The sequence below is a fragment of the Dasypus novemcinctus genome, chromosome 17, assembly GCF_030445035.2.
Source record: "Dasypus novemcinctus isolate mDasNov1 chromosome 17, mDasNov1.1.hap2, whole genome shotgun sequence".
Lineage (NCBI taxonomy): Eukaryota > Metazoa > Chordata > Mammalia > Cingulata > Dasypodidae > Dasypus > Dasypus novemcinctus.
Genome location: NC_080689.1, coordinates 13,527,456 through 13,541,009, shown reverse-complemented (window position 1 = coordinate 13,541,009; position 13,554 = coordinate 13,527,456). Strand labels below are relative to the sequence as shown.

At 39.8% G+C, this 13,554-nt stretch overlaps 1 pseudogene; it reads right to left on the bottom strand.

Annotated features, from left to right (window-relative positions):
• Nucleotides 1–3,006: 3,006 nt before the first annotated feature.
• LOC101431823 (ribosomal L1 domain-containing protein 1 pseudogene) lies at nucleotides 3,007–4,763 on the bottom strand (annotated as a pseudogene).
• Between the last annotated feature and the right edge of the window lie 8,791 nt (nucleotides 4,764–13,554).

Here is a 13,554-nt window from a genome sequence, read left to right as displayed (position 1 = left end):
TATTTGCCCAGGCAAACTAATGTAGCAACAGACCCTTTTCCCTGCTGGAGTGGGAAGGACCCTCTGGAGTGTCCAGCAACCAAATTTGTATGCCAAATGCATCTGCAGTTGCCCTGAGAGTCTGAGGGAGTACCGTTTCTTCTACCCTTTAGGAGATGGGAACAGAACCACCAACACCCAACAGTTCAGTCTTTGTAGGCCAAAAGTACCCACCATTGCCCAGAGAGGCTGAGGAAACACCACACCCTTCTATCCTATTGGGTGGTGGGGGTGGATCTATGGGCACCCAATAGTTCAGTCACTTTAGGCTGAGAATACCTGCTGTCCCAGAGAGGCTGAGGAAAGACCAGCCCCCTCGTGTCCTATTATGCATGGGGTTGGATCCACAGTCACCCAACAGTTCAGTTCCTGTAGGTCAAAAGTACCTGCAGTTGTCTGGAGAGGCTGTGGAGACACCAGACCCCTCCTATCCTATTGGGTGTGGGGGTGGGTCCATAACCATCCAACAGTCCAGTCCATGCAGGCTGATAGTATCTGCCATTGCCCAGAAAAGCTGTGAAAACACCATCCCCCTCCTTTCCCATTGGGAGGTGAGGGTGGTTCCACAATTACCCACCAGTCCAGGCTGTGTGGGCCAAAAGCACCTGCAGTTACCCAACGAGACTGGGAAAACACAGTCCATCTCTTGCCCTTTTGGGGGTGGGGGTGGAGCCACAGGTCAGTTTTATGCACGTCCAAAGCACCTGGGGCTGCTCTGAGAGGCTGAGGGAACATCAGCCTCCTTCTATCCAATAGAGGGACAGAGGTGGACATGGACTCAAAAGCACTCAGCAAACTAGTTCACGTGGGCTGGAAATGTCTGCCATTGCTGTTGTCCAGAGAGCCCAAGGATACCCAGCTCTTCTCCTATTTTATTGGGGTGCAGGGATGCAGCCCCAGATGTCTGACTATTCAGTCTGTGCTGGCAGAGAACAACTGCAGCTGCCTGGAGAGCCTGGTGCAGGTTCCACCAGCTCCTCTTTGCTGGAGGTGGGGCTGAAGCCTAAGCTAGGGCTGCAGTCTGATCTGGGTGGAAAGAAGCCAGTCCCTAACGTCACTGGATTTTCAGTCAGCCGGGCTTCCCTTCATGCTAGGGTCAGAGTCAAAATGGCAGTTAGAAGCCTCTTTCCAACTTGGACAGGCTCAAAGTTTAGCTGTTCCTAAGATTATACTTTAGCCCACTGAATCCACTAATCAGTAGCTGAAGTTGATGCCACACCATGTCTTCCTCCACCGGTTTTGGGGAAATGGAGCTTCCCACCCCAGCCACAGAATAACTCCAGAGGCAGTTTGTGCCATGGGCATGCACCTCTGCAGAGTTGAGGGCTCTACTCACAAATCCTCTCTGCAGATGGGCAGTCTCCTCCTCCTTCCATATTTTCAAGAATGTTGCAAGATACTCTTATGGGACTGAACCCAGGATCTCTTATATGCAAAGCAGGCACTTGACCTCTGAGCTATCCCTGCTCCACCAAGACTAACTTTTTGACAAGTTGATTACAGCAAAATCAGTCATATTAATACAACCAAAGAAAGACTGTCAAAGCAGGAGGTGACCAGAAGAGAAAGCCAGTGTTCACAATGTGTGACCAGGAAGACACTGACCCTGAGGGATATGAAGATGAAGCAGAGGGAAATTTCATGAGGCTCCAATGCAATGCACACTAAGCAACCTTCTGATCACTCAACTGACTCCAGGAGAGAAGGGCTTGCCCTCTGTTAGAATTATGTGCCCCAAGGACTATGGGTCTTACCTCTGTTTCTACAGTATTTAATAAAATGAACCTATCTTGAGAGTCTGATCATCTCTTGGAATTTAATACATTTTAGTTTCTAGATCTCTAGAGTCAAGATCCAGCCAAGGAGACTGAATTAAATTCATTTAAATAAGTGCTCCTTTCATGACCTCTTTTTTAAAAATTTAATTTAATTTTTAATTATCTTTTTTTAAAAGTTAATAGATCACACAAAATGTTACATTAAAAAACATAAGAGGTACCCATGTACCCCACTCCCCTCCCCATCCCCATCATTTTTTTAAATTGTGTTTTTTTGAAAATACTTAGATCACAAAAAAATGTTGGATTTGGAGTTCTGTGCCATGTCAGAGGGCCCTACTTTGGGATCTGTGTTTCTGGGTGTGATGGAACTGAACTCAGATGTTACCTTCCTACACATGCCTCTTCTGTCACTTTTACTGAACTTGTGATTGGTGTTAGGGATGGTGCATACTCAGGGAACTTTAATCTCTGGACTGCCCTGAGCCTCAGCAGAGTTGCAACTCCTACTCACTGGTTCATTGGACTTACCCAGGTCAGCTAACAAGGAGGTGAAGATGGAACACCACACCAGGGAATAAAGAGTATCAACAACTGCAAGCAGAGGAATTGCATCCATCATCCATGTGGAATCTAAGCCCCCTCTCAATATAGAGGTGGAGTGGGCATCACCATCCCAGGGTCCACAGAATGGAGGAATAAAATATGGATTAGAGGGGACTTACTGATATTCTACTATAAAACTATTATGACGAGTAACAGAAAAAAATTTAGCATTAAGGTGGAGAAAGTGACAACATTAGTTGCTGAGGGCAGGGATAGGGAAGAAGAGATTTTCATGTGGGGCGGCATTTTTGGGACTTTGAGTTGTCCTAAATGATATTTCAGGGTCATATGCTGGACTTTATATACCCTGCCATAATGCACTGAATGTACTGGGAGAGAGTGTGAACTACAGGGTAAACTATTATCTATGTGGTGCAGCAATGCTCCAAATGTGTTCACTGATTGTGATGAGTATGCCACAATGATGGAGGAGGTTGTTTGTGTGGGAGGAGTGGGGTGGAGGGGTGGGGGGTATCCGGGAACCTCTTATATTTTTTTTTTTTTTTTTTTTTTTTTTTTTTTTTTTTTTTTGCCAATGTTACACTTTAATAATAACAGTAATAATAAAACAACAACACAGAAAGGCAGTGCAGTTTCCCATTATATTAGCAGACACACAGAAGAGCAATTAAAAAATAGATTTTACACCAAACCACAGGCCCCTAGATTTAGGAACTTACATCAGAATTACCTGGGGAATTTAGGAACATTTTAAGCCCAGGCCTTTCCACTGGAGGCAGATGCAACAGGGGCCAAGACTGGGTGTTTTTAAAAAGCTCTTCAGGCAGCCCTGATGTTTCCCACTGGGCAAGTTGCTGATTTCAGGCTTTCTGGGACTTGTGCTTGGGAGTCTGGGGAGCTTTTCTGGCAGGTTTTCTTGGAGTGGCAAAGAACTTGGCCTCTGGCTTTTTTGGAGTCTGTCTAAGGCCTTTTTTCCCAAGTGAGGAGTTGATTTCTTCCTCTGTCTCTTCTTTGATTCTTGGCTTCTTTCCTGGGATTTTACCTGGAGTCTCCACCTCTGCAGCTCCAGGGGTCTTTGAAGCTGAAGGGGCCTTTCTCTTCTTCCCCATTTGTGTGTTGGGACCAAGGCTCTTTCTGGAAGATTTCTTTACTTTGGCACGTTTTTGCATCGTTTCTTTAGCAGGTGTTTTGTCCATTGGTACCAGTAGTGGAATCTCATCCTCAGATCCGTCTTCCACTTTAAATGGGGCTTTCACTTTGCCTGGCTCCTGCTTCTCAGACCCTGTGGTGTCCTCTGCTGGGAGGCCACAGCCTTTCACTGGAGCGCCACTGGCTTCAGCAGGGACCTGATCTTTAGAAAGGGCTTGGCTTTTTCTTTTCCTAGCATCTCGTATTTCTCTTTTTCTTCTCTTCTTCTCTTTTAATTTGAGCTTTTTTGTTTCTTTTTTTTTTAATTTTTCTTTTTTCTTTGCCTCTTTTTTCTTCTGACCAGGAAGGCTTATTCCTTTAGCATCATCCCAACTGCTCTTAAATGAAGAAAAGATTGGAAGGGCAACCGATTTCTCAGTTTTCAGGTATAAGAGTTTCACACTCTCCCATTTCTCTGGCAATTTTTCTGAAAGCCCTTCTGCAACAGCAATGACATTCTGAAGGATCTGCTGCAACTTCATTCCAGTGTGACCAACACGTATAGTACTGCAGGAACCACTTTTAGAGATGTTTAAAACAGTTCCACCTATAGATTCATTGATCTTGCTTGACAAATCCTTGGCCAGAAGGTTTACAGATACTGGAACTTTCTTTCTGAGATAGAAATGTTTCCCTATGATAGACGGTAAAAGCCGTCTAATTCTTGCATCTGCAAGGAAGAAATCAAAACTACCCAAGAGGCGGAGCTTGGCTTCATAGGGTTTATATTCCTTTTTTAAAGTTCGGAGGGGAATAATCTGAGAAATGTTCTTAATATTATGTTTGTTCAAAAGACTCCTATAGAAATGTTCTGTCTTTTCAGGAGTTAAATTGGGTTCATCCTTGGTAAATAAACAGACTTCTGCTAAATCTGACCGAATACCAAAAGGCAAAGACAATCTGACCCTCAGTTCTTTACTTGGAATTTTCCACAATACCACCATTAAAAAGAAATTTTCTTTCTCATTCAAAAGCAAATCATTAGCGTTTTTCCTGGACTTGGAATTTTCAAACAAAGCTTTCAAGGCCTTTCTAATCTGCGCCTTGTCCAGCAGTGACCGCCGCTTGGGCGCGGTAGAGGTTTCTGGAGTCGAAGTTGGGGCCAAGGTCGAATCCGAATCCTCCATTGCGCTGCAGCCTCGTGCAAACGTGCGGAGGAACTTACTGAGCTGCTGCTCGTGCACATGCGCTAGCCCAGGCCCCTAGCCGGAAGTCTATATTTTTTAATGTAACTTTTTTTGTGTGTGTATATATCTTCAAAAAATACAATTTACAAAAATGATGGGGTTGGGGCTAGGGAGTGGGGTGTATGGAAACCTCTTATGTTTTTTAATGTTGTAATATTCTTTGTGATCAATTAACTTTAATTTAAAAAGTGTAAAAATTAAAAAAACAAGTAATATCGTAGAAACAAAAAAAAAACAAATTATTACTATCATATCTACAAAATGGCTAATTGGACAAAAATAATTTAAAATATATTTATGATATTTTTCTGCTAATAAAACCTCTATCTCATTATAAAAATGTGGAAATACAAAAAAAGCACAACAACTAAAGGAGAAAAACACCATAATCTTGTTTTTGAGGAAAATGTTTTTTAAAAGAATAAATTTTGTGACTATCAAAATGTATATATATATACATATATATATGAGAGGTTCCCTTATACCCCATACCCCCCACACCCCACTCCTCTCACATCAACAACCTCTTTCATCATTGAGGCACATTCATTGCATTTGATGAATACATTTTGGATCAGTGCTGCAACACATGGGTAATACTTTACATTGTAGTTTACACTCTCCCCCAGTACATTCAGTGGGTTATGACAGGATATATAATGTCCAGCATTTGTCCCTGCAATATCATTTAGGACAACTCAAAGTCCTGAAAACGCCCCCACATCACATCTCTTCTTCCCTCTCCCTATTCTTAGCAACTCTTGGCCACTTTCTCCACATCAGTGCTATAGTTTCTTCCATTACTAGTCACAATAGTTTTATAGTAGAATACCGGTGAGTCTACTCTAATCCATATTTTATTCCTCCATCCTGTGGACCCTGGGATGATGATGTCCACTCCACCTCTTTATCGAGAGGGGGCTTAGATCCTACATGGATGATGGATGCAATTCTTCTGCTTGCAGTTGTAGGCACTCTTGGTTCCCTGGTGTGGTGGTTGACCATCTTCACTTCCCTGTTAGCTGACCTGGGTAAGTCCAACGAACCAGAGAGTAAGAGTTGCAACTCTGCTGAGACTCAGGGTCCAAATGGCACATCTTATGGCCCCTTGACAGACTAGACAGAGGCCAGGTACCATTCTCCTAGTCAAGACTAGCTTCAAAGGCATTTGACCTGTGGAGTTGCACAAGTTCCTACACACTCAGAAGGATGACACAATTCCTTTCATGTTCTGCTGTCACCATCTTGAAATTCTTGATAATTTTTTCTTGGAACTTAAGATATATAAGTGAAATCTAGTGGAACAATGGAGCATGAGCAGAGGAGATAGGTGTAATATGGCTGTCCACAGCAGCTCCTTCCTGCCACATTTGTATATACCATTAACAAAGCCCTATGGGGCCAGAAAACCCATAATGCATGGGAGTTAGCAAAACCCAGTGAGTACAAAGTAATCATGTACCTTGCTATCTGGAAGGCAGATAATCCAAAAGGCCATGCTTTCCTTTTGTACCAGAACTTGATTCTCATGCAGAAAGAAGGCAATCATGTTCTTAGAAACACAAACAACCAAGAAACCTTATTATTTCCTATTTAACTAGTGCTAATTCTCTGTACTAGTCAAAAATGATGGCAAAGAAGGAAAGCAAAGATATGGCAACCTATGATTCCCTTTCATTTCATTCCTTTCTTACTCATTAGCCAAGAGTAAGAATAATACTAGAATGTACCTATCAACAAATGAAATAGCAATAGTTGAACAATTTTCATGCAGAATTACACTGTCTGGTAAGAAAGAACAACATCAACATCTGCATCACTGTAATTTCAGTGATTCTGCATACAAGCTAAATTCTCTTATATTTGCATGTAAAACTGCATTGCACAAGATAAAGATGAGTAGTAAAGCACTATATTTCACATACAGTCTATGTTTTAAAACAAACCATTATTTCACATGGGTTAGCAGACAGGCTAAACATTTGTAAGAATACCTATAGAAGTTTAAAAATCATTGGAATTATTTAGCAAGGCAACTAATTAAAAAATGGTAACTTTAAGTTCACTGAGTAGCAGATTAACAAAGCAAAATTTTTCAAGAAAGGACATTTATAAATCTTCCAACTCTATCTCATTAATGGCATCACACATTAAATTTATAAATACATTAGTTTTTTATAATCCTAGTACTTAGCAATAGGTTGAGAACTGTAACATTTACTGTTATTATGATCCAAGTCACATTAATTTTCAACAGCTTTCAGCTTTCTAATGCATCACCAAAGTATTTAAAGGAAAAGAAGCAAAATATCGGTCTTATTTATAACAATATTTCAATAAAAACTAAATTTTTGTTCTTAATTAATTAGTCTTTCTTTTCACAATACCACTAATTTTTTGGTGAAAATTGTAGCTGTCATTGTCTCTGATTATTTAATAATATATAAGTAAAAATAAGATATATGTGAAAAATCTCCTAGACTGTCATTAATTTGGATATTTTATAATATGATTTATTAAATGAAACCAGAACGTCTTTCCCAAAAATATAAACCCTCTGCTTCACAATAAATACAGATAGAATCCAACTTTTGCTTGATCTTTAACCCAGTTTACCATTACCCAATACAATTATTGCCCAGTCTAGTAAAATTGAATGAACTATTCTCTTCCAACTCCAGAACCCCTTAGTCTCAAGAGCTTTTCCTTGGTTAACCAAGCACTGCGTGTGCTTTCTTGTAACAACTTAACTATGGTTCCTACCTGTGCACTTATTATTATTTTCTAATTGAGGAAAAATATCTGAGGGTCAAGATTCTCTGTGCATTTAAAAGTTTTTTATGAATTGATTGACATGGATAAAATAATGTTTTTAGGTATATGAGTTGTCTTCTGTATACATCTGTGTCCCAGATTTTCCTAATGGTCAAGAACCAGAATGAAAGAATTCTGGTTTTTTTCCTTCTGTACCTTTAATTACTTGAAATATCTCTAGTAAAACAACTACAAAAGGCAAATGAAAGAACCCTAAGCTTTGCATCTATCTCTCTATTCATTTCCATTTTTAAAAAACATTTTATTTTGAAAATCTTTCAAATATATGGGACAGTTATAAATACAATACAAAACCCACAGAGTTCTACCACAAACCCTCCACCTGGATACCCAGATCCACCAACTCTACCATTTAGCCATATTTATGTTATCTCCATCCACCCAACCATCCATCCAACCATTCCTCTGTCCATCTGTCTGTCTGTGTCTCTATTTTCTAATCACTGAGTAAGCTATATATATTATGTTCCTTGTACACTTTATACTTCCATGTACATTCCTAAGAGCAAGGATATTCATTTATATAACTACCTTAAGTATAGTTATCAAGTTCAAGAAATTTAACATTGATATGAAGTTTATATACTATATTTTTATCTTTTCATATGTCCCAACAATAGCTTTTAGGCATTTCCTCTTCCATTATTAAATTCAGGTCAGGATCATGTACTGTATTTAATTGTTATTGTCCCTTTAGTCTCTCTCTCTTTTTAAAAAATTATGTATACAAATATACAAAATAAACTTTCCCATCTCAATAACTCCCAAGCATACAATTCAGTGGAATTAATCCTGTTTACTCGCATGACCATCCATTGCCAGAACTTTCCCATCACTCCAAACAGGCACCATGTACCCATTATGCATTAGCTTCCTATTTCATCTCCCCTCAGCTCCTGATAACCTGTACTCTACTTTCAGTCTCTATGAATTTGCATATACTAGCTATTTCATATAAGTGGAATCATATATTATTTATCCTTCTGTTTCTGGCTTACTTCATTTAGTATAATGTTTTCAAAAGTCATCACGGAGTAGAATGTATCAGAACTTTATTCCTTTTTAAGGCTAAATAATATTCCATTGCAGTATATATCATATTTTATCTATTCATTTCCTAACGGACATTAGGGCTGCTTCCATCTTTTGGAAATTGTGAATAATGTATACAAATATGTGTCTATCTCCCTACTTTCAATTCTTCATGGTTTATACTTATGCCAGCTAATATGGTACTTTTATGTTTAACTTTTTAAGGAACTGCCAAACGTTTTCCACAGTGGCTGCCCGTTTTATATTTTCATAAACAATTTTCCAAGGTTCCTATTTCTCCACATCTTGCCAGCACTTCATATTTTTGTTTTTTCACAGTAACCATCCTAGGGGGTGTGAGATGGTAGCTCATTGTGATTTTGATTTGCTGTTCTCTAATGACTATGATGTTGAGTATCTTTTCTTATGCTTATTGGCTATTTGTTTGTCTTCTAGCTCAGTTATTCTTAACCCTGGCTACATATTAGAATAATCTGAAGACCTTTTTTTTAAAACACCAGTGACAGGCCCTTCTTCCAGAATTTGTGATTCAATTGGTCTAGAGTGTGGTCCAATCATTTTCAAAAGCCTTAGTCATATAATTACCGTAAAATTGTCAGAAAGTGACCTAAGAAATGATAGGAAATTGTAAGCAGATTTCACACGATTGTAGTTTGGATACTCAATACAATTTATTTACTTTTTTAATCACAAGCTGGAACCTTTAATAAGAGGTCCCAGAAGTGGGTCTGATGTGGTATCAGTGGGGGATCTGAAGCTGTCAGCAGGAGGGCTGGGATGGTGCAGTGGCGAGGCCTGCAGCAAGCCTCAGAGCACAGCAGAGTGTTGGAGGTGGGAGTCAGAGTGACTGGGTGTCATGTGTGTCAACCTGATGCTTATCGCAGTGGCATCTGCACTAGGTTTTTATCCCTGAAATCTGGTCACTGATGTCCTTATCTAGAGTGTCCCTCCAGCGGGTACCCAGCCAGTCCACATTGTATCCTCATATGAATATCTGGTTCTCATTTGTTACAAAAACATATTCTTCTCAATTTGTTTATGTTCTATTTGTGGTCAACATGTTTACAAAATTTTTTGGATTCAAGATCATTAATAGCATTTTAGTAAACAACAGCATCTCAGTTGCATCTAATGTACAGTCAGGATTGGAAATCAATGTTCTAGACTGAATACATTCCTGAATGATTCAATCTAGAACTGCTTCCAGTAGTTGAACAACATTTTCTTATGTGTGCTAAACATTAACAGCTAAGCACTGTATAAAGAGCTCAAACTGAGTACATAGAAAAAGCAAATTATTCAATTTCACTCCAAAACCACCTCTTCCTGTCTTTCTCAAGCTTGTTTATGAGCTTATCCCATGTCTTAATTGGCCACAGGCCTGCCGATGCAAAGTACTGGAAATGGATTGGCTTTTTTAATGGGAATTTTATTTAGGATAAAAGCTTACAGTTTCAAGGCTGTGAAATGTCCAAATCAAGGCATCAACAGAGATGCTTTCTCACCAAAGTCAGCTACTGGTGGTCCTGGGATCCTGCCACGTGGTGAAGCATGACAGCCACTGATCTCCGTCGAGATTTCTGCCTTCTGCACCCCAGAATCTATCATCTCCCAGACTCAGCTGTGAGTAACCAGGCATTGGGTTTGTCTCTTCAGCCTTGAGCTGCTCCATGGACATGGCCTCTTCGGGGCTTCATGCTTAAACTGGCTGCTAGTGATCCTCGAGTCCTCTCTCACATGGTAGAAAAAAATTGGGGGCTTGCTTTCTTCCTGTCTCTCTCTTTGTGTTTCTGCTTATAGAGAGCTCCAGTAAGAGGGTGGAGATCCAACCTGAGTCACGCCTCACCAAAATAATCTAATCAAAATGGTCCCACACTTATAGGAATGGATTAGTTCAAGAACATAATCTTATTTGGGATTAATCATATTCAAACTGTCACACCCTGTAAAAAATCTGGGCAAAACCAATGATAAGGCAGAAGTGGGTGCCTGGGCAGTGGTTGGGAGTGATATTGGTGCAGTGATGTGATTGGGGTTGACAGTGCTGGACTGTGAAAAGGAGTGGGGTAGGGGGGTTGAGTTGGACTACCCATGAAATTGGGGGTAGGGCTGGAGGAAGGAACAGGTGAACTCTGGGGTTTTGTGTGTCTGTAGTTAAATCTATAATGGTGGGAATGTTCTTTTGACAGTTATGGCAGGGGAGGGTTACTGGTGCAGGGCATTGTGGGTGGGGGGATATGCAGAATAGGGCACACATGAGGCATGCTGTAGAATATGCAAGTGCTCATCTTGTCATAGTGTGTTATCTCAGTAGGGGGAGACCCACATAATGAAAAAGAAAATATTAAATTCTGATCCTATAGAATCCTATGTTCTCAATTAGAGGGGAAAAAATATCCTAAGAACATAGACAGTACCTAATAAAAGAAAATAAGCCAATATGTCAAGCCCTCAATATTATTGTATGTAAGTATGAACCTTATTCTTCAAAAACTGAAATTTAATGGTTACCATTAAGGGGAAGGGAAGGGAAGAATAGAATAGATGGAGCATTAGGACATTTTTAGGCATTGAAATTGTTCTGCATGATATTGCAATGATGGATACAGCCCATTGTACATTTTGCTAAAAACCTATAAAAATGTACAGTGCAAAATGTAAACCATAATGTAAAACATGGGCCATGATCAGGAGCAATGCTTCAACATTTGTATATTAGTTGTAACAAATGTGCCATATTCATAGATGATTTTGTTAATAAGGGAGAGTGAGAGATGGGAAGGGGGCGGGGAATATGGGAATCCCTTACATTTTCTATGTAGGTTTTTTGTAACCTAAAGCTTCTTTGAAAATAAAGTGAAAATATAAGACACTGGGGGAACATTTGGAAGAAATTGTCACTATATATAAAAGATAACAGATCTTATGGTGATGAAAGACATAATGAAAAAAATTATTTTTAATTTTTGTATTTTGTTTTATTATTATTATTTTATTATTTTTATCTGTTGATTTTTTTGGCAGTTTCTTGTGGATTTACAATTTTTTAAATTTAATTGTCTTTTTTTTAAAAAGATACATAAATCACAAAAAATATTACATTAAAAAAATACAAGGTTCCCATATACCCCACACCCACCCCACTCCTCTCATATCAACAACCTCTTTCATCATTGTGGCACATTCATTGCATTTGGTGAATACATTTTGGAGCACTGCTGTACCACAAGGATTATAGTTTACATTGTAGTTTACATTCTCCCCTAGTACATTCAGTGGGTTATGACAGGAGCATCTGTCCCTGCAATATCATTTAGGACAACTCCAAGTCCCCAAAATGCCCCCACATCACATCTCTTCTTCCCTCTCCCTGCCCTCAGCAACTACCATGGCCACTGTCTCCCCATCAATGATACCGTTTCTTCAATTGCTAGAGTCACAATAATTTTATAGTAGAATACCAGTAAGTCAGCTCTAATCCATATTTTATTCCTCCATCCTGTGGAAACTGGGATTTTTGGGGAGTTTGTTTTTGGGGTGCTTTCAGATTGCAGAAAGGTCACAGCTGTAGCAGGGGAGGATCACTGGTGTGGGGTGTCAGTGATGGGGGGATGTGTGAGGTGGAGTGCACCTGGGGCATGCCTCTATGGCATATGAATATGTTCAAGTAGTCATGGGGCTTTGTTTTGATGGGTGGAGACCCACACAATAACCACAAGAATATTGTATTCCTATCCTGGGAAGTCCTCCCACATCCTTTAATAGAACAGCAAGAATCCCCTAAGTTCATGGGCAATACTTAGTGAGAGAACAGACCAATATGCCAGGACCTTGATATTGATGGCTGTAAGTATAAACCTTGTTCTTGTGAAATTGAAACTTAGCTTAGTATTATATATTGCCTGAGAGTTACCTCCTGAAAGACTCCTGGTTGTTCATATGGGACTCTCTCAGCCAAATTCAGCATATAAATGCGCTCCCTTTCCTCAGGTGTGGGACATGACTCCTGGAGATGAGCCTCCCTGGCACCAAGGGAATATTACCAAGCACCACCTAGTGATGCATTTGGAAAAAGACCAAAAGAGGGAAAATTTATGGCTAAAAGATTTCAAAATGAGGTGGAAGGTCATTCCAGAGTTTATGCTTAAGCATGTCTCAGCAGGATCTCATTGACTGCCACAGTAAACAATGCCTCAAATGGTGGGGCTCCTGAGAAGTATAGAGAAATCCAGACATTATAAGTAGAGCAGACAATCTCAGGAATTTGGCACCATGTCAGTGGGTCTTACTTTGAGATATATGCTCTGCAATGTAACATAGTTAGACTCATTTATAATTTCCCTACACATGGCTCTTCTGCCCCTTTTATTTGAAGCTATATTTAGCACTATACTCATTAAATATACATCCTAGAGACTTAAATCTTCAGTCTGTTCATATGCTGGTTGAGCCCTGAATCTCAGCAGGGTTGCAACACCTACTCTCTAGTTCACTGGACTCACTCAGGACAGCTAACAAAAGGATGATGATGGACAATGCCCATCCCAAAAAACAGAGTATCTACAAGAGCAAGCAAGATAGTTCCATCCATCTTCCCCATGGGATCTAAGCCCCCTCTCAATCAAAAACAGAGTGGGCATCACCATCCCCAAATCCTCAAGACTGAGGAATAAACAAACAAAAGGGGGAAAGCAACTATGGACTAAAATAGATTTATTATTATTCTAGCAATCGAAGAATGTATAACATTGGTATAAAGGCAGTGGCCATGAGAGGTTCTGAGCGAAATGAGAGGGAAGAATAGATGTAACATAGGGCAATTTGAGGACATTGGAATTGTTCTGCATGACATAGCAATGATGGATACAGGCCATTATACATTTTGTCAAAATTGTGCAGTGCAAAAT